The sequence below is a fragment of the Haliotis asinina genome, chromosome 10, assembly GCF_037392515.1.
Source record: "Haliotis asinina isolate JCU_RB_2024 chromosome 10, JCU_Hal_asi_v2, whole genome shotgun sequence".
In the NCBI taxonomy this organism is placed as follows: Eukaryota; Metazoa; Mollusca; class Gastropoda; order Lepetellida; family Haliotidae; genus Haliotis; species Haliotis asinina.
This window is the reverse complement of record NC_090289.1, coordinates 7,800,079-7,825,575: the sequence shown is the minus strand read 5'-3', so window position 1 is coordinate 7,825,575 and position 25,497 is coordinate 7,800,079. Positions and strand designations below refer to the sequence as shown.

Sequence of the window (25,497 nt, the reverse complement as noted above, 5' to 3'; positions counted from 1 at the left end):
CTATTCGCGGTTTAAAACTAATCAGCTTTTATACCCGACTTTGCCTCAAACTGCGTCCACTTCAGCATCGAATGGAGATAACTGTTTCAAAACTGAAAGCAATTAAATATCAGCGTGTTTTCCAAATCCGAAAACTCAAGCTTACATGTTTCTTTGCGAAAGACACTTACAAGGACAGGATGAATGTGTGACGCCTGTAAATTGAAAGTACATACGGTAGTTTCCCTGTTTCAATGCGGGGATTGAATAGATCTCTACTTACATATACTGGACATTTTATCTTGATCACTGAGAAGTGAAATAAGAGAAGCTATTATATTAGTAACATGAAATGTATTACAGATGATTCCTGGAGATTTCACCCTTAGGCAGACTTTGACCCTTCATTCATTCCAGTAATGAATGAGTACTTAAGTACCTTTAGTACCTAAAGAATTAAGCTTTGTGGGAACAAATAAATGCATTAGTATTTTCGCTAAGATGTATTTATCTAATATCATTGTGCTTTTCAGTAGCAGTATGATTGTATCAACTTGCAGTTATTTTGAAATATTAATTTTGGGCAGTCAGTTAATGCCTTGGTGTAAGAAAAAAAACAACTTTCAGTTTTATTGCTGAAAAGAAATTTCTACATGAAGTATATGATAATATCGTTGTATTGTCAGAAGTAATCGGTACTTCAATTTTGAGCAGGTTTTTTTTAAAATTCGAATTCTTCATGAAATTACAATTTATAATTTGTGTCAATGTACATTTCTTTGTCCAATTAACAGACGTCTATGTGGGGATTTTTTTGGAAGAAAAACGAAATTTTCCAACATTCCATATTTTGAAAATTCTTCAAGTTTTTCAAATTTATTTCAGTTTCGTGGATTATGCGTCTTTGTTTTAACCATAAACTTTGGCATTGAACCATGCTGCATTGTCTGGTGATTGGTAAAGGAAATGGCTGCTTCCAGAAGGATGCGGATAATATCGTCGTTTTGATTGGTGAAAACTCCACCAGTGGAAACCGCTCCCGTCTAGCGAGCACAAGTGCATTCGCTCCATCTTGAATCACAAGCACCGGTGCAGCTTTACAGCGGGCGAAACACACGAGGGGAACAAAGAACACCAGGAGGATCGTTTTGAGTATATAGCCTATAACCAGTAAGTGTTTGTCAATGCGAATTGTAACTTAAGGTTTATTGTTGTGTGTTTTCTCGTCAAAACCCTTTGTTCCAAAGTCGCCGAAGCGTGCCGACCGGGCCGACTTTCCTCAACTGGCACCGGTACCGACTCTATGAATGGACACTCCAACCTCATCGTTTCAGTTGTTTAAAACGTTTCAGCCTCTAAAGTTACCGTATTGTTGAATTTTTCAACTTAGAGCAGGTTTTTTCACTTATTATGAAACTTTCATGTGCAGTGGTAGCTTTTAACAGACGGATGCCAGCTAGCCACGCTGCCGTTTAAATGACTCAGCGCTCCCATGCCGTTCTGTCGAACCATCGAGGGGGATGAAAAAAAAAGCCCGTCTGACACTTCGCCTCTTTTACTTTTATGTGAGGAACTGTTGAAGATTTCTCAAATTTCACTTCTTTCACGTGAAATACATAGTGTGTTAGTATGGTTAGATTTCTTTGCATATTTGGTCAGTTAGAAATTAAGCGAACTAGGAGCCTCACAACCCTGTAACAATGCAATTCGTAATGAGCTCTCGCTCTATACTTTGGTGACTAGCCGGTCTCTTCTTACCATTGTCAGGAACCATTGTGACTCATCGCAGAGATTAATCATCTCAATAAAGTCAGAGCTTGATACACGTGTCTTTATGCACAACTTGTACTAGAATACTTTGTGGATCATTGGTGTTTTCTACTTGAACAATGACTTAGCTGTGTAGGAGCGTGTGGACTGTATAGTATGATGACTTTGCCATGTCAAAACAACAATTCTCTCAATTACATATATATTTGTGTATATGAATAAGTAATCCTGAATTATTGTGCTATAGCTGAATGAGAAGAATAATTGCTTTGATTAACTGTATTTGTTTAAACCTAGATTATGTTTCGGAGATAAGAAAAGATTCACAGTGTTCATAAACAGATGTGGGATTATCAATTTCAGCTGCTCCCTACACCACACAACACTGACAACAGCTGCCTTGTAAATTTTTATTTTGAATTTTATTTCTTACATTATATTGTGCTTATACATGCATTAAAGGGCTTGTTAATAATAAGGCCTTTTAACTAAATTATTAAGTCATTGAAATTTGATTTTCATCATATTTAAAAAAAAAGTATTTTAATTTAGTTAATATTGAAGTACTTACCTAATCTTGTGTCCTTTGTTCTTTTTTGATAGTTTATTGGGAAGAGTTTTAAGGTTGAACAAAATACACCTGAAAATGATGATTAATAACAGTGAAAGTGGAAAACTGATATTATGCCAACAAATTATAAACAGGTTTTTTTTCAGTTATTTTCCAAATATCAAGGGTGACAGTTTCTTTCTTTGTTTAGCTTTCCTTTGTTCTGCCAAATGAATAGTAAATGAAGGAGAGGTGATGCAACCGAAAGCCTCAAGATAGATTTACCTGCTGTCCAGCCATTATTGATCAAGGCACACTTAGTCATTGAAGCCTGGGTCAGTGTGACACCATCTAACAGCAAACAAAATATTTGGTGAGGATTGTGTGTGGATGAAACAGATTGGAGAGCATTATGTCTGGTTATTTTAGTGAAAGAGGTGTGAATTTTGAATGTTGTGTAATTACTTGCCACAGTTTAGGGTTTGATTGAAGAGATATTGAAATGATTAGTATATTTAAGGAGTTACTAATCTTTTGTGTTGGGGTGGGGAAGGTCATTCAGGTGTGAATTTAATAAAAACTGTGAATCAGTGTCGTGCATATCACACACAACTTACAATTTAAGATTTATAGAGTCTCCTAATTGAAATAATTGGTTTGAAATGATTGGTTATAAGTAACATTGATTTTATAAAATTGAAATTACAAATGAATAAATAATAGAAATTGCTTGTTGACAAGAATAGGTAGGAATTCAGATTGGTTTGTTCTCTTTGATACTGAATTACTATACACAGAATGGCCTTGAACAAGTTCAGAAATTGCTAATACAGTTTATTACAAACTCAAAGGGTACTTCAAATTTTGTTTTGTTGATTTTGTTAATAACGGTAGTTACAGTTCTTTTAGAAAATACAGCAAGTCACTCAGGACCTTAAACATTTTCAATAAAATTGTGTTCATTATAAACATGTTTACTGTAGTTTTGATAAAGTTTTAAGAAAACATAATAAAATCATTACAGTATCCTTACGCAATTTGAAATCACGATCAAGAATTTGAAGAACTGATAACTAATTTAATAGAAACAGCACGGCATAAGAAGTTGGCTTGAACCCTATGTACCAAAACTTGTTATGGACTTCAGTATGTGCAGAGATATTTATCTAGGCTTATCATTGGATGATATTTGGCTACAGGAGACAGATCTTTTGCAAATATCACTAGAACATCGCAAATAAGATTTACAATTTTCCTGCTGGGATTATTATTTACTGTATACTCGTGAAGTGTTTCAGTTTGGCAAACCTAGATGCTAGTGAAAATAAAAAGAAAATTCTGAAAGTATTTGTTGTAGTAATAAATCATAAATGATGCAAAGCAACTGTTAACATCTATCATAAAGTAAGAAAGCTTTCCTTTCAACTTGAGTTCTCACTATTTTACACTGCTCATCAGTGATATAAAAAGCCCTGCTAGTGTTCTGAATATTAATTGCTGTGTTTTTTTTTTAATTTATCAGGGATGGCAATATTCTGCTGATCCACGGATTTCCACCGATTTTATTTCAAAATTACCCCAGTATATCGTCCAGTTGATGAAAACAATGTTAAGTTTTCTGCTTAAAATAATCTTCCTGTTGCCATTCCTGATTCATAGATCCAACAAGACTTTAATTCCATAACATTTGGGTCATGAAGATCCCTTACACATAGAAAGGTATTACCTTAATATCTGAGTATTGCTGTGAAGAGAACCCAAAATGTGGGTGAAAATAGGTTATTGCGACCTAACAGAAAACATATGGATGAAGGAATTCTTCGCAATGTTGCTTGCTAGGAATTCAGCATGGAGATTACCTGGTCACATGATCTTAGTCACATGACCAGGAAGTTATCAGTTTCTCTTGGATCAGCCCAAGACAATTACTGGAAACGTGTTGGTAATGTGGGTCTGTGTCAAGGGAATCCTTCTGAAGTTGATGTCATGTTAGATCCTGATTTATTTTAAGTGACATTTGTCATGGAGAAAACTGGTAAAAAGAAATGAACCAGATTAATCTGAAACATCAGCTTTGAAGATAACATCAGAAGGCAGAAAAACAATGCTGTCCATTTGGTGTTGGACACCAGTCAGTATGCATTCTGTATATGCTTTTCTTATAAATATTGTCTGATGTATCTTGATGGGTGGTGGGGTAGCCAAAGCTTTAAAGCGTTTGTTTGTTGTTGACCTGGGTTCAGTCCTTCACTTGGATAGAATGTGTGAAGCTTGTGTGTCCCTGCTGCAATATTGCTGGAATAATGCGGCGTAAAACTAAACAAAGTCACTTTGTATTTCGATGCATGATTTGTTGGTATAAGTATGTGTGGACTCCACAGTACTGACAAATATTGTTAGTTCCATCCTGTTGTGCCACTTGTGCCACGGAAAGGTCAGTGGGAGATAGAATCTGTAATGTCGAAGGAGGTCACTGACTTTCACATTTCTAAATGGTACATGCCACCTAAAGGCTGGATGTTTGGGGAGATGTTTGTGAGACTTTGTGGTGAGGATGTTGTGAGGTTCTGAAAACATGCACTGTTCACATACTGTTATTCTTATAGGGAGATTTGTATGTTTTGGTAGTCAGTGTTTGGGAGCGGTTGTGTATTAGTGGATATGGGGAATGGATGGACATGAAAATGACAGAGTGGTATTGCCAAACTTATCACAACTGAAAGGTGAGGGATACTTTGAATTGAAATCTTTCAAGACTGGTCATTCATGATAGGGAAGGGGGTACTCATTAAATACAGTAACATCACACATTGGGGAAGGAGAGAGGAAAAAAGAAAACAGAATGGGAAATCGGAAGCAAAATATGATACGATCTTACAGGAGCCAAATTTTGTGAATTCAGCATCACAATTTGATGGAACTTAAGTTGAATGTTTTATGAAGATTAAAATGAAGCATGGAAACTAGTAGTCTGCAGCGCCGTCCATGAACCATTGCACCCCCTGCAATGCTAAAACCCGAAATGAAGCAAGTCGAAATTTCCCGTAAATCTTTCAACTCACTTGGACTCCTTTTGAATTTAAATGGGTTTACTTGTTGCAGACATTTACATATATATCAGTGTTTGACACTAACCCAAATTCGTCAGTGGTCCAAAGGACCAGCAGAAAGAAAAATCCACTGGCCCTGATGGATCTCAAGTGGTCCTTATCCAGAAGGTAAAGGTTTTCAGGGTAAGACTTCAGTGATGGTTAATTTACCAGGACCACTGTTTACTACATGACACTTAAAACAAACAAAACAATTAAGTATGCTAACTTCAAGATGTATTCTTGATTAGTCAGTTTACTGAAGTCAACAAAATCAACAAGAACTGTAGGAATTGCCAGTCTACCAATGTGACCGTTGTCTCCCGTTTAAATAATGATTTGAATGGGGCAACTCATCAACATTAAAATTCTACTTCTATTTGAAGTATTTGAACAAATGATTAAAACATCACATCATGCTAGGAGGTTAAGTCACTAACATTTGTAGAAAATCAGTATCAGTCACTGAGATAAAGTAATGAAATGTGATGTGAAGACAGCATAAGCCCTGTGCTCTTTCATGCCCAAATCTTCGTCTGTATGAGACTGAGAGTAATAGTCATGGATGTGATTATCTTTGAAGCCCTCATCATCAGCATCTTGAGGCATGGGCATCAGGTGACTTCACACTCTCTTGACTTGAAGTTTGTACGGCTCTGTCTTAGTTTGTACATCAGGGTGTTTAGTTGTTTTAGAGATGCATCAAAATAACACTAGACCAATGGCCCACCATTTATTAGAATTTACTGGTCCTTCAGATAATTTACTCGACTCGGACCAGTGTTAGTGTTGAACACTGTATCCATGGATGAAGCGTTAGTCTACATTAATTCGATGATTGAAACAAGAAGACTACGTTTCACAGATGCTTTACCCTGTTTTACTCAGTAAGTAGTTAAATAGCCTGCAGGAAGGAAGCGTTATGAATTTCAGTGACCAATTATTTATATCAAGCTTTGTTCATCCAATTATCTCCCTTACAGCAAATTAGAACCACAAGCCCCAACATAACAGTTTGAAGTTTACCAGACCTACGTAATGCAAGCAATTTGAATGGTTTTATTCATGGTGTCAGGGCCCTTTTGTCCTATCACTGATGACAAGCACCAGTACTTGTGGGAGTACTTGGCATACTGATAAGGAGTGGAAGGATACAGTTGATGTGATAACTTCCTTAGTCTCCTCTTGGGAGGAAAGTAGCTTGGATGCTTAATGAAGAATTACTGGGTTGTCTTGTGATTAAGGGAGGATCTTGGTAATACAGGAAAGATTGGAATAAGATTTGAGACCTGTTAGTGATGACATTAAACAGGCAGGGCTTGAACTATGATATTGTACTTAGATAAAAAATTGCCTTGTAAGACTTTCCTTTAACAAGAGCCAGAAAACAGATTTAAGCGTGACATCTGTGTGGTTTTGTTTTATACAAAGTTTACATGAATACCAACAGATGCAATTTTACCAGCATTAGGTAATTTTGGGTTACATTTCTCAGAGTGTTACATAGACTTTGGAGAGAGACATGGTGATTGACAGTATTGACATTGTCATAGAGACCCTGAAACAAATATACAGCCAGTCCAAGTCTACAAGTCTAGGTTATCACAGTTACTGAAGGAAGAGAATCTCGGGGGTGTTTTATTAAAAATGTACCTTAATTTAAAAGCTGGCTTTTTTCTTTGTGTGAAATATGTTTTTTTTTCAGAGCCTAGATGTTAGACTCTGTTAAACTGTCAGGACAAACTAACAGGACTGGGTGGTCAGACATTCTGAGTTGGTTGATGCCTGTCATCATTTCTCAGTTTGGTTCTCTTTTGTCAATCACTGAATTGTTTGGTCAACAGTGTTTATGAAATATTGCTTAGTGAGGCACTCAAACAGCACACAAACCAAAGTATGTAAAATGTGTTATTTATATATAATTTATTAATTTCTGTGCTACATTTATTGATGAAATTGAAAAATTCCTGCATACTTGTCTCTTAAGTTATCTGAATAAGATGGAGAATATCAATGTTAACCAGGTTACAATATAATAATAGTAGACGATAAATGTAAGACCCCAGTCTTTGTCTACCCAATTGCATCGGCATGTAATGGCCCTGATCAAGATAGTTAACTGAAATATTTTGTACTTCATGTGGATTTAGTGATAGAATGACAGGATTAGTCCCAAGTGATCAATGCTTGTCTACAACTCAGTATCAGGGTTTTGAAGTGTATGACTTGTCTGATAATGCATCAACAAACATTGGAAACAAAAGTCATATTTCATACTTTTATTGAAATTTTATTTTAGACAGATCCCATTCATGTATGGCGTTTGTGATGTATACTGAACCAAGCGTAGTGCTGGTTGAGATTAATATTGGAGGGAAGAATGTATTTCAGATGAGGTCGCTTCCCACATTACAGTCTGTGCCTAAACAAAGTCTATTTTCAGTATCGTATAATGTTGTTATATGGACTGTAGTTAGCTGAGCTTACTTGACGGATCAGAATTCTACTAGATTCAGGATATGCACTGGTAACTTCAGTCACAGAATTAGGCAATATACCTACATTTTGTAATGTTACCTCACAAAGATCTTGAAGGATCCAAGTGGATACTGGTGTGAGGGGTTTCTGCTGACACCAAGAAGCTGAGGATTGAACCAGAAGGTAAATGTGCATGGTGTGGTTACCTATCCTGCAGGATGACCTGCACGCATGGAGTGACAGCCTGACTACAGTAGTTGTTTACAAGAGCATAACGCGAGTTGACTACTAACCCAAGTATGATAAAGCATGGAACTATCAAGTTGCTACCACCAGCATGAAATATATACCATATTGATATGTAGATCCTGCGTTTGTGATAGGTGAGTAATCCGTAACATTCTGGCATAGTGCCACTTCCTAACAAAACATTGTCTTGTGGACATAGCTTGCATTCATAGAGGAAGCAGAGGATGGCTGCAAACATATGTGAATGGTGCATCAGTGATGTTTAGATGAAGCGAAACGTTTGCACTGGTTGACACGTGTCTGAACTGAAATTTTCTCAATTGCTGACACAATTTAAAACAATGTCAGAATGATAGTTTAAGGATGTTCATGTGTATTTATAATGAAAGTCTCCAATAATCTGCATATTGAACAGAGGCAATATTTTGGTTGTCATGCAACAGAGGGTGATGTTTTTGCTCTAATAAGAACCATTTTGAATGCACCTGATCTCATAGTGAGCATGTTCTTGTGACTCCTTTTGATTTATAAACAAAATTAAGTCATGGTCATCCAGTGTTAGTACATACGAATTGGATGTAGGCCCCAAAGTGGTGATAATTTTGGCGTGTAGAGCGCAGTCTTTTTTCTCAGCCCGACAGGATCAATACAGCCACATGTGCAAATATTTTCGAAACTTTTTAGACTGCAGTAGATGATAAGATATTTAGATAATGAGGATTTTATCTGAATTTGTGTTCCTGGATTCAGTCATAAGACTCATATGGAATTGATGAATCATTGGAAGAAACATGAAGCTTCTAGCTCTAAAATGTATTTGCTGTTAACTTCAGTACATTTCTGCCTTTCTCTGGTCAAGTCATGTCTTTTATTGTAGAGACTAAGGCCACATAAAAAAAATTAATGTTTCTTGGCACATTTTTTTCAAAAGTGACGAGGGTGGTAGGACTTTTTAAAAAATTTTGATAGCAAAAAAGTGATGAGAGAGGAGCACATTTTAATTTTTTTCTTCTCAGAAATACTGCTTGGAAAGTTTAGCCACGTATTGAGGAATTGTAGATTCAGTCACACTCATTCTTACCAATAGCTACCCGTATAGTGGATAAATTTGATTGGGACTCAGTACTGTCAAAAGTATTTTTTGTAAAATGGCAATGAAATAAAATAATGCACACAAAAAAGGTGATGCCTGAGATGCATTTCATTTTTTTATTTAGCTAACTTGATCCAGCCTTTGCTAGTATCATATATACAGGACTATGTTAGGGATATTGGTATTTTTGTGATTGATATTTTATCAGTATGTCAATGAATGAATACATTATTCATGATTTCAAATTTTACAAATATCCTTAAATATTCTTGTCCAGTATATGGGATGTGTCACATGTTTACCATGTGTCATATTAAATAGTACAAAATATTGCCAAATTTATTCAGTATTCAGGTTGTATTGTTGTCAGTGTTAGTCTGTTAGTAAAATAAACTCTGTCAAAATGATTGATGATCTTACAATATCACTGAGTCATTAGTGGTAGCGGAAGTTGTTCTGAAAGGAATAAGTCAAAATATTCTTGTCATAATTCTTCATATTAAGAAATCTAAGATATATGGTTCCTTAGATAATGGTGTTGACGAAAAAATGAGATTTAAGATCTTGAAGTCATTCTCATTTGTGGAAGTGCAATATACAGTGCTTAATGCATGTGTCTGAGGCAGTTGTACTCACTGTTAACTTCTCTGTAATGAAAGTTCTTACTGAGGGATCATTGGTTACTTATGGCTGGTATGCAGGAGTGAACTTTGAATCAGATGAACCTGTTATCAACTTTCACTCTTGACTTGCTTCCACCTTCATAGTTTAGTGACATACAGGACATGGCAAGTAGACACCATGCCTTTTATGTGCTGTGTGGGGCATAGAAACCACAATGTTAGGGCACTGACAGAAAGAACTTCTGTTGTCCCTTACTTAGTGGCTGGCTGAAACATTAGTATTGGACAAGCCCCATGAGAATAAACCCAAATTAGAATAGCCAGCATCTTTAAACCACAATGAAAAGGCTTGATGGATGTCTTTTATTGCCCTGGGGACTTTTATGCAAATGAAATTAACTGAATGTGGCTTGAAAAAGTATTGTTAAGAGATACCAGCGTAATACAGTACTTTGTTTGGGGTATGGAAACATCGCTTAGTTCAGAGTGAAAATATTGAAATAGTGGTATCAGGATTGTGTAAGAAATTGGGCCAAGAACAGTTCCATTTGTATTAGTTTAAGTGTGGCCATATTGAAGAAATTCTTTGATTCAAAGATTATCTTCGAATTTGAACTTCGGCCAGCTACTATAGCTTTGTATACCTGTTATGACATATTTCTACGTGGGACTTGTGTGACCATTTTGTTCACTGACCATAAACAGTGGCTTAGTTTAGTTCATCCAACCCTGAATTTAATTATGTTTTTTCATAGTGTATTTGAAACACTTTAATCTTGGTAACTAAACATTGCCAGCTAGAACACGTTTAGATGAGAAACAGTTGTTCTGGAAGTATGGAGTTAGTAGAGAAATTCCAGCACGTTTTTCTGTTGCCCTACTGTGATGAACAGCTGTGAGTTGTTGAAGAGATGTACCTGCAGCAGCTGTATTGTCATGGAGGACTTAATATCCACATATGATCTGCAGGACTAATGCTTCTTACTGACTTGTTAAAACTGCATGTTAATATCCGGTATCAAGTATTTACCAGCATGAAACTACTGTGTTCTGAAATATGATTAACAAAATTCTTCTTGTCACTGAAGTCCCTACTGTTTACTGTTTAAGAGCAAAACATGAATTAGAATGAAGCGGTTGCAGTATGTCACCTGGATGATGTCATTGTACCCTGACAGTGTGGATCATGCTCATAGTTTCAGGCAGTGGTTTGCTAACCTTTGAAGATCCGGTTAAAATTAGTCTTTAGAAACCCATGTTTGTCATAAGAGGTGGCTGATAGGATCTTGTGGTCAGGCTTTCTGACTTGTTAGACATGTCATCGTATCCAAGTTGCATAGATCGATGGTCATGTGGTCCAGACTCGATTATGTACAGTCCACTGCCTTGTAGCCGGAATATTGCTGAGTGTGGCTATAAACTAAACTCTTTCAAACTCAATGACTGGTTTGATTATTCCATACTTGGGTATATTCAGATTGCAGGGCTATTGCTGAAAATTGTCTGTGATCAAACCTTCTGAGATGGCTAACCTGAATGGGATCATGTTCAGTAGAATTGAGTAGTACATATACTCTAGTTTAAGATGAACATTATGAACCAAACAGAATTTAGATTGAACTGTTGGCAAAGGTCACATGCTGGTTCGCTCAAAGGATTCTTATGCACAAGCCCAAATTACTGGAATGTGTTACAGATTTATGATTAACATGTTTCCTATTTCCCCAAAATGTTTTCAATAAGTTGATCCTCACTTGATGTGTTCTTGTTGCAGATAGTGAACCATGTCGTGGGATGAACATATCAACGGAGGATACCTGATGGGTTCTGGCATAATGTCAAAGGCTGCCATTGCATCTCTTGAGGGAGCAACCATCGCTGCATCAAAGGAAAATGGTCACCAAACTATGAACCTTTCAACAGAAGAGATCAGAGAGCTAGTCAAGGCATGCAGAGGAGATGACTGCTGCTTTGCAAATGGGATTTACATGGAAGGCACAAAGTATATTGTAGCAAATCGATTGGATAACCAGCTGAATTTGAAATCATCCAAGATGATAAATGATGTCAAGGTATCGGCCTCTGCTATTACAACAGGCCAGTATGTTATTGTGGCCGTAGACAAAGATGGCTCACTGAAAGGACCACTTGCAAATAGCTTGTACAAATATGCCCAGCACTTGATAAGCAATGGCTGTTGATGTGTCGTAAGGTCACCATTTAATAGAACAGTGCGATCACGACCTTGACCTTGATGCAGGTCCTGGTTGATCAACAGTTTGTGATGCAACATTCCTTGGGGAGGAGGTCTTTCTTGCTACATCTTCTCATGCACATGTTGCCTCGCATCATGCTGAAAAATAGGAATTTTCAAAGCTTTCAGAATTCATGGGATACAGCATTTGTGTTACTGGAAACATGCTACTTTGCACTTCATAATACAGGGCTTCCTTGACTGCTCATTAAGCTTAGAAACTTTGTCAGAATATGTTTTGTTGCAGTCTTGCTTTAGATCCATATGCCTCTCAATGTACAATATCTGGAACATTATAGGTTGAAGTGATTATTTTGAAGCAGTCATTGTGTTCCAAGAAATGTTTTCATAAGAATAAGAGTAGGAGGCATCTGTGGTGTTCAGTTTTGTTTTTGTTCGTTACTCCCATAACAGGTCTAGTATCATATGAAATGTATCTAATTAGCTATTTACCAGGTACTTAATAACATTTTAAAAACTTATGGAATATATGAAACTTAGGAACATGGAATCCTATTCTACTATGCAGGTATTTCTATGGTGACAGTATATGTTTGTACTTATAACCATGCTGTAATTTGTTAGTGAAAATGAAGTGGTAGCAGTAGTAGTTGTGCATTATACTCCATAAGTCATTTGTTGTTATCATGATCTTGATGGACGTTATAAATATATTTAAGAATTATGAGTAGCGTATCGTGTCTGACGATAATAGCATTAGCTGTGTGGTACCATAGTTCTGTGTCCAAAGGTTCCTGTCATTAATCAAACTTAAAACAGTTCATCATCATTACTCACAGTGAAATCCAGCTTTCTGTTTGTCCAGTCTGCATTTTGTAAAAACCCGTACAGTTTAGTTGACAGGCATAATGACACATTATGGTGTTTTTTTCATTTGACGTCTGCTTGTCAAGTCAAACTGAGAGTAACTCACAGGCAGTCATATGGTTGATTTTATGGTAAGATAGGAAACTTATTTCACGGAAAATACATCGCTGTCCTTGTGAACATGTATTGATGTTTGTTTACATTCTTCAAGCTATGTCCAGTCACATTCAGTCCCTTACAGCTTTTAATGTCTCATACACCCTGCAAGAGACCCTTTGAAAGTTATTGACACAATCATGAAACTGTCATTTTATGTAATTCATAAGACATCTTTTGTTGGATTTATGAAGAGGTTTTTAATGACACAGCCAATCCCAGATTAATACAAGCCAGTGTGACGATTGCAAGCCTTCAGCTTTGGGGATGTTGGGGTGGCCTAGTGGTTAAAGGGCTGACTTGCCATACTAAAGATGCAGGTTGGATTCCCCAGATGGGTACTATTTGTGAATCCCATTTCTAGTGTCCCAAGCTGTGATATTGCTGGAATACTGCTAAAAACTAAACTGAACTCACTCACTGCAGGTGTGATTGCAAACTGGACAGGAAAGGATGTCAGACTGGCTTCTGTAGTGGAATGAACATCAATTCTTCATTTGTAGTCCATCACAGTATTGCTAGTGTCTTTCAAGAACTTGTTCATTAGTGGGACCATTATCGTGAATACTCTTGAATGCTTTATCAAGTCCTCTCAAGTTACTGATGTTTTAGTATTATGTGTGCTCATTACTGTATCCCAGTAGGATATCTGTGCAATATGTGGTTTTCCAAAGTTAGTTATACGATTCTTACCAGACACAGAGTTGGCCTTGTCTTAACCAATTAGTAATGGTTTGATAAATTTATTAGTAATGCACATACACCTTTTGCTAATAGACTCCTGTCTGATAGCTGAGTTCAGTCTGGTCTTCATTAACCAGGGATAAGAATAACCTGTGGTTTCATCCAGTTGTAATTAGACATTGTAGATCCTGATTGGAAACCAGCTGAAGAGAACAGACCCAACCCAATCTAAGTTGATAAAATGTTTAGTTGATCCATTATTGTATTAGGCCGAAAACAGAGATATTTCGTGTGGAGTTTAATGTGACTGATATTGTTTGTGTGCCTCACTGATGATTTATTATACTTTATAACGGATATATATGCCTTCATTCAATTAAAGTGTTATCATGTCCTCGAATACTGTAGGGTTTGGTTTCAGAATTCAGTACTGAAGGTTAGCCAGTATGATAACATTTTATCTGATCCATGTGAATCTAGCATTGTGACGTTTTTGTGTGACTTCATTGTCCAAATTCCATTATTGTCCTAACAATTTAACCCCTACTCTGTTCATAGATGTCACACTGTGTCATTCCGTAGTTTCAATAGTTACATCATCATTAGTTTTTCTCAGACTTAAAAACCATGTTCTTTTTAAACTCATGTGCATTAACCTTGAGATTACTCGTGTGCATTAACCTTGAGATTACTCATGTGCATTAACCTTGAGATTACAGCTGTAGGGAGCTTATACGGCCATCATTGTTGCATCTTTTTGTTATTGATAACCACTTTTATTCCAGTGACCACTGCAGCAATAGAGATTGTCATTGTCCTGCCTTCTTTGTGCTTCGTTAACCTCACTAGCCACATGTGTACTAGTTCTGGTTGTCTTTATGCAAGCAATTGATTAAACAAAAGCCTTTCTTAAACTGTGACTTTGTTGTTTTTTATGTATGCCTTCAATGTATCATTCTCGATATCTCCAGGGTATATGCTCTAATAAGTCTTTACTATATCATGGATGCATCTGTGTCTCAGCCTGATGAGTTTATTACCTCCCTTTGCTGTCACAATAGCCAATCAGCTAAGGCGCAGTTACAACCAAGATTTTCAGTGTCAAGAAAGATAGTGGTTGCAGCTGCGAAGGTTTGTTTGCAGGGTGATTCAGATTTGGGGGAAATCATAAATACTGATGGGTCAGAAACTTTTATAAAATATTTGCAAGAACTCATGCCTCATTTAGACAGCCTGTGCACGGTTTGTGTTGCCAAGTTTAATCGGTTAGATAATTTAAAAAGTGAAAGTGAGTTGTGATAGGTTCGCTCAACTTTCCAGTGTGCACAAAATGGATACAAATGGCCAGCCAAAATGAGGTAATAAATTTATCAAGCTGAGTCATAGATGCATTCAGAGGAGATTTATGGGAATGTATGCCCTGGGGATATCGAGGATGTTAAAGTGTATTCATGCCAATTTGTGTGTCAAAAATATTTGACTGTGATTGTCATTGCTTGATACCTGTGTTAGTATTTCTACACAAACGTTCCATTCATTGCAGTAATGAAGTTGACTACCCCTAGATCTTGTTTTTGCTCATCTTTACAGCTTCTAACAATACCTTTCAAAGATGTCACTGAAGAATACTATCTTTCCAGTTGTTATTGTCTTTCAGTGGGTGGAGGCGGATGTATAGGGGTGTTGAAATACTGATAAAAGTCTTTCTTCTACAACACCTTCTATACGTTCTTGCTGATATAGTCAGACTGAACTACAAAAATATCCTATCTGGCAGACGGCAGACTGGCAGTGGTTCCAGTGACCACTAACACCACATATCACCAGGTCATCTACCCTACTGTAAAAACTGTTTCGCAGTTTGTAATCCGACTGGTTGCCTGAGACAGCAATGGGGTTTGACTGTTCGACAGTATTAGGTCACAGATGACACGCACTACAGTCTTGCACCTGTGGAAATTCAATCTAAAGTAGATCTGGCGGACAATAAATTCTGGGGAAAGAATCCCACCTCATGTTTCACGGTAGAGTGTTTTACTTTTAGTTGTGTTAAATCCTGTATCAATGTCCCATCTTTGGAAACAACTGGTTATCACAAGGGCATGCTGCACCTAATGTATTTACAGACAATGTCAACAACACTATCATAGTTATTTTGGAATATTGCCGATCAGCCCAGTATATGTGTAGTTTCACGCTTTTCAGGGTAGTTTCCTTCATGGGAACCATCTGTTGGTACTATCTGACTATGCTTTCAAACTAGGAGGTGGTACGTATGTAGATTGAGAGCAGCTGAGTTAAGCATACTGCTGTGTAATCTAGAATCTTGCTAAGTATGCACTACTTCTCTGAAACAGGGAGAACGGGAATCTCAATCGAAGCATTACTAAGTGTGACCCTAGTGTTACTTTCAAGTACCTCTGTGTAGGTAAAGGGTTATTCAAGATGAGGTCGTTTGGTTTTGCCTTTCATGTGTTCTAGTTTAGGATTACTGTCTCTGAATGCTGTTAACGAGGTGCTCTTGTTGGCTCCCAAGTCAACCACTCCAAGGTAGGAAGTAGAACTTAAACATCACAAAGCATGTTTTACGAATCTTTGCCATGTTCGGGGGAAGTGGACACATACTCCGCTGACACCGGAGTGACTAGTGACGTGCATGTAATGTCTGTCTCTCTGTCCGTGCAGGTGTTTTGATTGTTTATGCGGCAACGACTGTGTCTAGAACTGTGATAATTGATTGTCTATAATGGTATACTGGATTACTGAACGTTTACAACCATAACTCCGCTATGTTTATCACGTTTTCAGAAATTGTAGGGATCTTAATTTCAGTATTTCTATCACAGCAAACAACTGCTTACATTTTCTGAGAGACTAAATATTTCATAATCTGTCCACGGCAAATGGATTAATATTAAATTATTAACCCTTTGTATAACGCTTTTGAGACAACCTCCATGTCTAAAACTGAACGTGCCCAATTATTTGACATCGTGATAACAGCACTGCTGAGACGTCTCAAGTACGGAGTTACCTGTGAATTTGAATTTACACGATTTACACGTGTTCGCTATATGTGTTGATAATTTCCATCATATCAGTGTCTGGTTATATGTTATTTTTGTTTCTTTTTAAACAACTGATGCTTTTGCTCATGCATTTTTTCATTTAGTATGTTCTGGAAATATCAGTTAAACCATCATGCAAATTAAACGTGGTGTGAATCTTGAGTTCACTATCGTGTGCTTTCAGCATGATTTGCTTTCTTTTGTTCCCTTTTTGTCTACTGTGGTGGGCTGCTGAGCCCATGCTTCTACCACAGCAAGGTTATATTTTTTCATTAGATTGATGAGTTCAGTTCTTCTACTACCCACCAATAAAACAATAAGACCGCAATTACACATGGATTTGGTCGGAACGGGGTTTGAGTAGAGACAGAGTGACTTGACGAGTGATCATGGCAACATTTGATCTGAGCCATTCGTGGAACTGCAACACCAGCGGCGGGACAATATTTACCGCTATGCATGTTAAATGCCGGAGGCTTGGGTCCCGACCTGATAGTTTATACAGTATTAAGAACCAAAGACCACTGTAAAGTGAAATCTTATCCGCAGGCCAGAAAAAGCAGCGTTAACCCTTTACTGGTGCTAGTGGTGTTTCTGTGCATGTTGACCCCATTTTTGTTGGTACAGATGATACGACGTTACAGCTGTTCGCTCACTGAGTTGGAACTTTTTACCCATAGACTGGCGTGAGTGACTTTAGTTTTACGCCGCATTCGGCATTATTCCAGCCATATGGCGGCGGTCTGTAAATAATCGAGTCTGCACCAGACAATCCATTGATCAGCAGCATGAGCATCAGTCTGCTCAATTGGGAACCGATGACATGTGTCAACCAAGTCAGCGAGCCTCTTACGACAAGCATAGTCGCCTTTTATGGACCATAGACTGGATGAAGATAGCAGCATAGTGTAGACATTTTCTCAGACAGTACTTAGAGTGGTCATTTACCTTGGATGACGTGTGATTTAGTTTCAAGTGACCCCAGTAAGACTTTCACAAGACAAGGAGGGTAGTATCAAGTATTATTTTCTCTATTACTTTGACTTTATTGCTGTTACTCCCCTATATATATATATATGGCGGATGTGTCGGATCGGTGTATCAGGACAGGTATTTATGAGATGAGATTACACACAGAGGTCCTGTCAGTCTGAGCAGTCATATGAACCCTTTTCACAGCAACCTGCACTACTTTAAGTCTCCTCATTCATAACATTTAAGAATTAGTTGTTTCAGAAGAAAAGCAATGTTTATGGACGTCAACATGTTTATTGAGAATAACACGATGTTTTCGTATGCTTGCTCCTTCATCAGGTTAATTGTTGCCCTGACCTCTCACCCCTTTCCAACTCAATGTGTTGAGTGTCCAGCTACCAGTGTACTCCTCCACACAATAGTGTCAGTTTGTCAGCTTCCTTAACGGGTGCGTACATGCCTGCTTAAATTTATTGAGAGGCCAAACCTGATGTTTTGGAGATTTCTCTCTCTGTGTCCATGATCTGTTTGAAAAGCGTTCTAGATTTTGTAAGTATAGGATGTTGAATATTGTTGTATGATTCTATATTGTACAATAGCGAATTTTGGGTGTAGATACATCGAAAACGGCAGACGTATCAATACCGAACCGTCGCTATTGTACAGTAAAGAAGCTGATCATTCTTAAAAACTTATTTGTCCTTCCTTCATGTCCTTAGTTGGACATTTCCAGGTTTTTAATGACGTGAGTATACGTGACCCGATATTTGGGCCAATATCAGTGGATATCAGCGAAGAGAGAGGTGGAACATCGGAGATGTACTTTTTTTACAGCTGTAGTGGGTCCAAACCGAGTTTGCCTACACGTGTCCCTCCTTAACGTCCTCTTAAACGTGTTCAGGTTATCTGTGTCGTGCACACGTGACCCGATGAGCTGCGAGAATCACGTCCCTGTGTTGTAGATAAACACGTGCCTCATGCAACAAATAGATCTCAAATGTCACACAAAAAGAAATATTTAATTTTTTCATGTTCCGGGAACAGGATGCAGAATGAGCATACTGTATAGAGCAACATTACTGATGGAACCAGTACAGCTCCAAACTAGGTTCCCTCTTTGCCATGGTAACATCATTCTTTCACATCTCCCGAAAGGGCGCTAGAGTCGGCGGTGATCACACACACAGTTAACAGATGATGTGGTCTTCTCTTTGATCCAATGTAACACCATTGTTGACTCACAAGGAAGGACCGAGATACCCACATGTTTTAGCTTTGGCATTTAATATCAGTCCAGTGTTGGAGCAGATCTGAACAAGATGTGCACTCGTCAAAGGAGTCATATATATGTATTCTGATACATTTTCTATCCAATTTCAGTTGGATGCAGCATGTTTAATGTTGATCTGACGAGATCAAAATTACCAAAGTACCAGTGGTAATATATTCCCTTTATAAAACACTTTCCGGTTTATTTAATACCGCCTTGCGTTTCTAGAGCCAACCATTTGTTAAGCAAATGTAAAAGCAAGGAAATATGTTGTTTGGCATTCTCGTAAATAGCACGTGTTGGGTAAATCGCTGTGCAAGCACACCTTCTGGTTATACACAGACATGCCACACGGAAAGAGTGCAGACATTCAGGTATTTATAAGGAGAGATGTGTTGGAAAGTTTTAAGATAGAAAATTCACGTTTTGACATTTCACGACCAGCATTTCCTTGGTGGTATTGTAGGAGAGACGTAATCAATGTGGTAAGCAGGAACGGTGATTGGATGACTGCGTGTCATCCTACCAGAGGGCATGCTGCTCATGATATGAACCACTGGTTTGATTTCTTAGGTTCAAATATTCACATTCCGCCTCCAGGGATATGGCTTTACGTGGCAAGAAACAACACAATACTATATCGGTTGTAACGTATCTCAATATCTATTAGGACGTCTTAATGTATTAGCACCATAATCATTAGTGGAAGAAGCTGTAGGTTAAACATTGTATACCTCTTGCTGTACACTGTTTAAGGCTGGTGGAGGGACAATATATCCGATGTTTTCGCCATTTAGTCGTTTAGTGTTTGGCACAGCTGTGGTAAGATTATTATTTTTTAAATTATTTCTTCCCTCGTCTTTTATTTTAACAGTTTCCATGGAAACGATTTGGTCTTAATCTCAAAAGGGACGGATGGGCTTCGTTTCCGGAGCACAACTTGAAAACTTTTTAAACATCATTCTGTAAAACTTGGCAGATATGTGAGGTAGACGCCAAAGTGGTGCCTTTAGCTCTTTCCAGATTTTGGCATTTTTAATTTTTCTGGTTTCCATGGAAACGATTCGGACTTACTTTCAAAAGGGAGAGTGGGCCTCGTTTCCGGAGCACAACTCGAAAACCATTTGTTATCTTTAAACAGATCTTGGCAGTTATATGAGACAAATCTTGAAGTGATGTCTTTTGCTGTTTACAGATATATGTCATTTATATTTTTCATGATTTCCATGGAAACAATCGACCAGTCTCTCTTATGGTAAATCTTTTAACAAGTTAAAACCGCAATGCCACAAAGATATATACACACATACATATATACATATATATATATATATGTGTGTGTGTGTGTGTGTGTGTGTGTGTGTGTGTGTGTGTGTGTGTGTGTGTATGCATGTGCGTGTGTGTGCGTTTGTGTTATAACTAAATGTTTTATTCAGGAATTTGTGTCTCGGTATATTGGTTATCCAACAGCCCGTCATTTACTTGTCAGACTGTCATGGTAATTTCATCTTCCTCACAAAACAGAGATTTCAATGACGCTAGATCTGTAAATTATTATTTTTCTTAAAGTAAGTTGACAATGCCCTAACTACCTACCGTACATGTTTAAAGTTTACATGTTTAAAGATTATTTTCTCTCCATGTCGACAGACCATGAGCGCGTTCCAGCACATATGACCAAGATACTACGTGTCTGGTGTCGCGGGAACGAGTGCCACACAACTACCAGAGCGAGGAGACCGAAAACCTGTTTCCATGTTGGGGTTAAAGCAAATGAATCTAATTTTCCTTCTTCTGCATGGTATTGATGTGTTTGCAGTTCTCGCTGCAGCAGTGTTTGAGATGCACTAAACTAAACATTCCCACACACGAGGGCTGAGCTCTCCTTCCCGTTAACCCCTGTGCCGCCGAGTCTGCCCAAACTGGCGGCTGATCGATATTTATATTACATTCGGCACGAATCGTTCCCTTTCGGACATTCCGAAAACGTTCGACTGGTTCTTCTTTCGTTGCATCCTCGATATCTTCAGGGCTTAGTGTCTGTAAGTGTCTCCACAATATAGTTGAGGATGCTTTCAGTGATGGTGATAGCGGAATTGATTTCGGCTGTTACATAATCATGGATCAACCACAAAATAAACTTAAAGGTGCGATGCTAGCTGTAAGCGTCCTTTACAGACTAACATATTAAGATGTCCAAATAAGGTCAAAAGTAAAGATACATGAGTCTGTGATGTTGAAAGTTGAAAATGCACTTCAGCAATTTCATTACAATCGGATCACTTACTGGGATACAGTAACTCACTGCTTCACCAATAGAAACCGATACGGTCGTAACCAATTCCACTCCCGCGAGGAAAAGTGGTGTCCAATATGTATTTATACAACGAAAGAGCGTATCGACCGAGGGAAGTCCGAGCTAAGGAACATCACGTATATGTGCTCTGCTGGGATGAGTTAGTTCCTCTGGGAGACACATGGAAACACGGACAGGACGGGGATCCTTGTCAGACATCACTCAGGAATACTATGGGTATAAGGCCATAAGGTTTTAATACATGACCGGACCATGGGTCCATTTCGCTAACATTACTGGCTACATGGGATTAATGTTTAATTTTCATCGACCCTTAACTCCAACTACGCCGACGTGAATGGAGATAATGCTGTGGTGACGCCAACAGTTCGCTGCCTGAAGTTTGTGTTGGTCTGTGTGTGTTCTACTTACATAGGTCGATAGACCATCGTAATTCTCTGACAGCGAATACAAGGAGATACAATTCTCAGGAATGCCCAACCGGACTGTACTGAATTTGGGGTCTTCACAAGCGCCCATGAATGTTCTTGAATAAATAATTGATTTTTCGAATATTTGAGGGAGGTTTGACACCAAGACCGATCTAAATCATTTCTTTCTCGTCTAGTTCTAGAATATTTTGTTTTTAAACGTGACCTTAAACTTCAGGGTTATTTACATAGATGGGGTAGCCTAGTTTTTGATGCGATCACTCGTCGCGACGAAGGCCAGGGGTTGAACTGTGCACACGGATGCAATGTGTGAAGCCCATTTTTCATGTCTATCACCGTGACATTGATGGAAAATTGCTAAACTGATTTTCAACGACTTCCATAAAAATATATTTATCAGCATCTTTCCAATAAAATATGGTTACAAGAAGAGCACGGATTTATTCACCGTTGTTCTTTATTTCTTTTTTTCAAAATGAAAAACATTTAAAACTGCAAACTGAGACTTCTTAAATTCTAATTTACCGATGCCGTAAACCTGTCGTGACATGAATCGCATCTTGTATTACTCAAAATATATCTTCGCCATAACAACTAAAAAGAATGCAATCTGATCGATTTTCAGACATCTTCACAGCAAAAGGTGAAAGTCAAAGAATGACGCAAATTCTGGCAATGTTGACATTTCAAAATGCATTAGAAAAAAACACAAGTCACTAAGCCCTTCAAGTGAAGTTTATTAGCTGCGCCGCGTTAAGTTCCGCACTCAGGAACAGATGACAAAGTCAAATGTCAAAAATACACGAAAATTCGCACTATTTGTGAATTATCTTGATGTTTGGTGTGTGCACATAAGAACATTCTGGTCGTCTTAGAAGTGCACACGTTCCTCCTTGACAGGTAAACGGTTAATGACTGCATGTCTGGGATGGAATTTCGACAGGACTCGGTCACCTGTCCTTTCTTCTTTATGATCTGCCCCATTTTACGTTGAGTATTCTTTCATAAGAGACGCGGACACCAACGAGGCTAAAATTATGAGCCCAAGAGGTTTTCTGAGGCAATTGTTTGTTCTGAATTAAACATTTTAATCACTTTGAAACAGTGTTAGAAAGCTTTAGACCTGTACGCCGCTGTGGGCCTTAAAAATATTTTACGTTTTGAAATCTAACTTTGATTGAAGAGGGGTTGGTTTCGTCGTTACTCCCCTTTCCTTTTATATGGCACTAGGAGAGGGTCTATACACCCACATGTCTTTCGGACAGTGTTTCTAAGTGATACAAGCCCCTGTGACCTTAAGGGAAAAAGAAAATTTCGGTATTGCTTTGATTATTGTGATGGCAATGACTACTTGGTTATGTAAATTGATGTAGATGATGATAATACCCTTCTTTGGGTTTATGATTGCAATATTTTTTCTGATAGTAACATGTTAATGATGATGGTCACTGAAAACATGTTTGGGATGCTTGTGACCAGAACTAACAAATATATTCACGTAGGTATAATGCTCGCAAGTTTAATACAGCATACACACTTTATATATTGCTGCATAAAAGATACAACAAAATGATAACCACTGTTCATGTCTTTCGTATTTCACATACATTATTGTGAAAACACTGAGAGAATGTTTTAATCAAATGATACGCATTTTGTTATTCAAAAAGCATGTCTTTAATGAAACTTTTTTACGTTTTCAGACTAATCCAGAATGTCTTGGCAAGCGTATATCGACCGGCTGGCCCAATCGGGTGTTCAGAAAGCCGCCATCTTTGGTAAGAACGGTGCAGCCTGGGGAGCCAGTCCGAACTTCAACCCCTCCCCAGACGAAGTTGCCGTTATAGTGGACGCCCTCAATACCAACGATCAGTGCATATACACAACAGGGGTACGTCTAGGCGGCAAACAATGGACTGTTATTCGAATGGAAAAGGAAAGCGATACGCTCATTCTAAAGGGAAAGGACCAGGAGACATGTAAACAAAATATGATTTGTGCTGCATCCAACACAGCACTTATAATGGGAGCTAACGTTGATGAGAAAGTTCAAGCCGGAAATGTCCGAGTAGCCGTTGAAGGTCTTCGTGACTATCTCAAGACAAATCAGTACTGACGACACCACACATGATTAAACAGGGATATGGGTTGTCTCCCCTTTGTGTCGTAAGCTGCCTCATTGTGGGAGATGGCTTTGGCTACACTCGGAAAACATCGACTGGAAGTGCACTTGCGGAAACCGGAAACATCCGCGGGATTCCGAATGTGTCATTTTGAACCTCGTGGAGGTGATTCTGAAACGACTGGATAGCATGTGGATGGTTCTTGGAATTGTCACCAGCCGAGGAATGCCTATTGTTTATATATAAGGCTGTCCAAATCAATGTTTTTCGCTGTGCGCATTCGGTAGCGTTATTCACACTAAGGGGACATAACTCGGTGATTATTATTTTTGACCACGTTATTCTAATCTGCAACTAGCACTGCCGACATCTTCAGTGAGACTTTGGAATTACTCTGTTTTTCTTTCTGGATTATTGTTTCGCCACTTCTATTTACCTTTCATTTAGCAATGCTGATATTTACTCAACATTTGGATTTCATGTGTTCACTGTATGTTTCTTTCTCTGTCGCGCGCTTAGTTTTTTTCATTGACCGCTGACTGAATATTATGTGCGGGCATACCAGCTTCTACAACTCGTAGAGCACGTAAGCTGGATTAGAGTCAACCTCCTGACATGAACATAGCAAGTGCTGAGTAAGATGTAGTAAGTGCAACGTGATTAAAAAAACTCATATGGAAAAATTGCCTCTAACAAAGCTATTTAATGCATGACGACCATTTCCACGAGCTAGTTTATGTACTAGTTTCATAGGATGTGATATTTAATTTTAGTTCCACTATTAAACCGATATTTGCAGAAAATACAGATTTTACATATCCTGTCTAGTATGTATGTGTGTTATAGTCCGTCCGATTGTTTTTCGTTTCTTTACATTAGCTTGTTTTTATCAATATGATTCGTCCAGTTTTGTTTATTTTTACAAGATGTTCACATCTTTCTTTTACAGGGCATCACTGCAATACATAAAACATCTTAACGTATTTTGTTGAATCAAAGTTTGTATTCTGAGTTCTGTTAAAAAATATCACAGCCATTTTGGGAGATAGTTAGCTCGAACTACTTAACAACCCCATGTTATCTCGACATAGGACCTAAGATTGTGCACTTTGGTGGTTTCTGCAAAAAAACACGTAGTTTGAGCTCCGGATAACGTGAAATCAAGCTGACTTTTCACAAATTAACGAGATAACGAGGTGCGTTTTAGATTTAACAAAACCTACTCGGCTGGCATATATTGGCTAATACTGCCTCTGCTTGTCTTTCATGAACACATACTTTTTCTCAACAGATTTCATCACTACATGCTTGTGTTATACTTATAATTAATTTTCAGGCAAAGATGTCATAAGACGTAGAAGAGTCGTACCAACTTTTCGCAAACCAATAGTGCCTTTGTTAATACAAATTCAACTGTCAAAGATTCTTTGTTAAATTTCTACTAGTAGATGTGTAAAAGACAATGCGCCTCCTGTTAGTAAACCAAAAGGTGGGATAGTGCCTGTCCAAACGAGGCTTGTATTTTATTCATGTGTCGGTTATTAAACAATATTGAACTCA

The 25,497-nt window shown here is 38.0% G+C and overlaps 1 long non-coding RNA gene across 1 annotated transcript; it reads left to right on the top strand.

Moving 5' to 3' along the window:
- The first annotated feature begins 1,009 nt into the window (after positions 1–1,009).
- LOC137298384 (uncharacterized) lies at positions 1,010–25,497 on the top strand. Its single transcript, XR_010957742.1, has 2 exons — positions 1,010–1,149; positions 23,518–25,497. It is a non-coding gene; the product is annotated as an uncharacterized lncRNA (long non-coding RNA).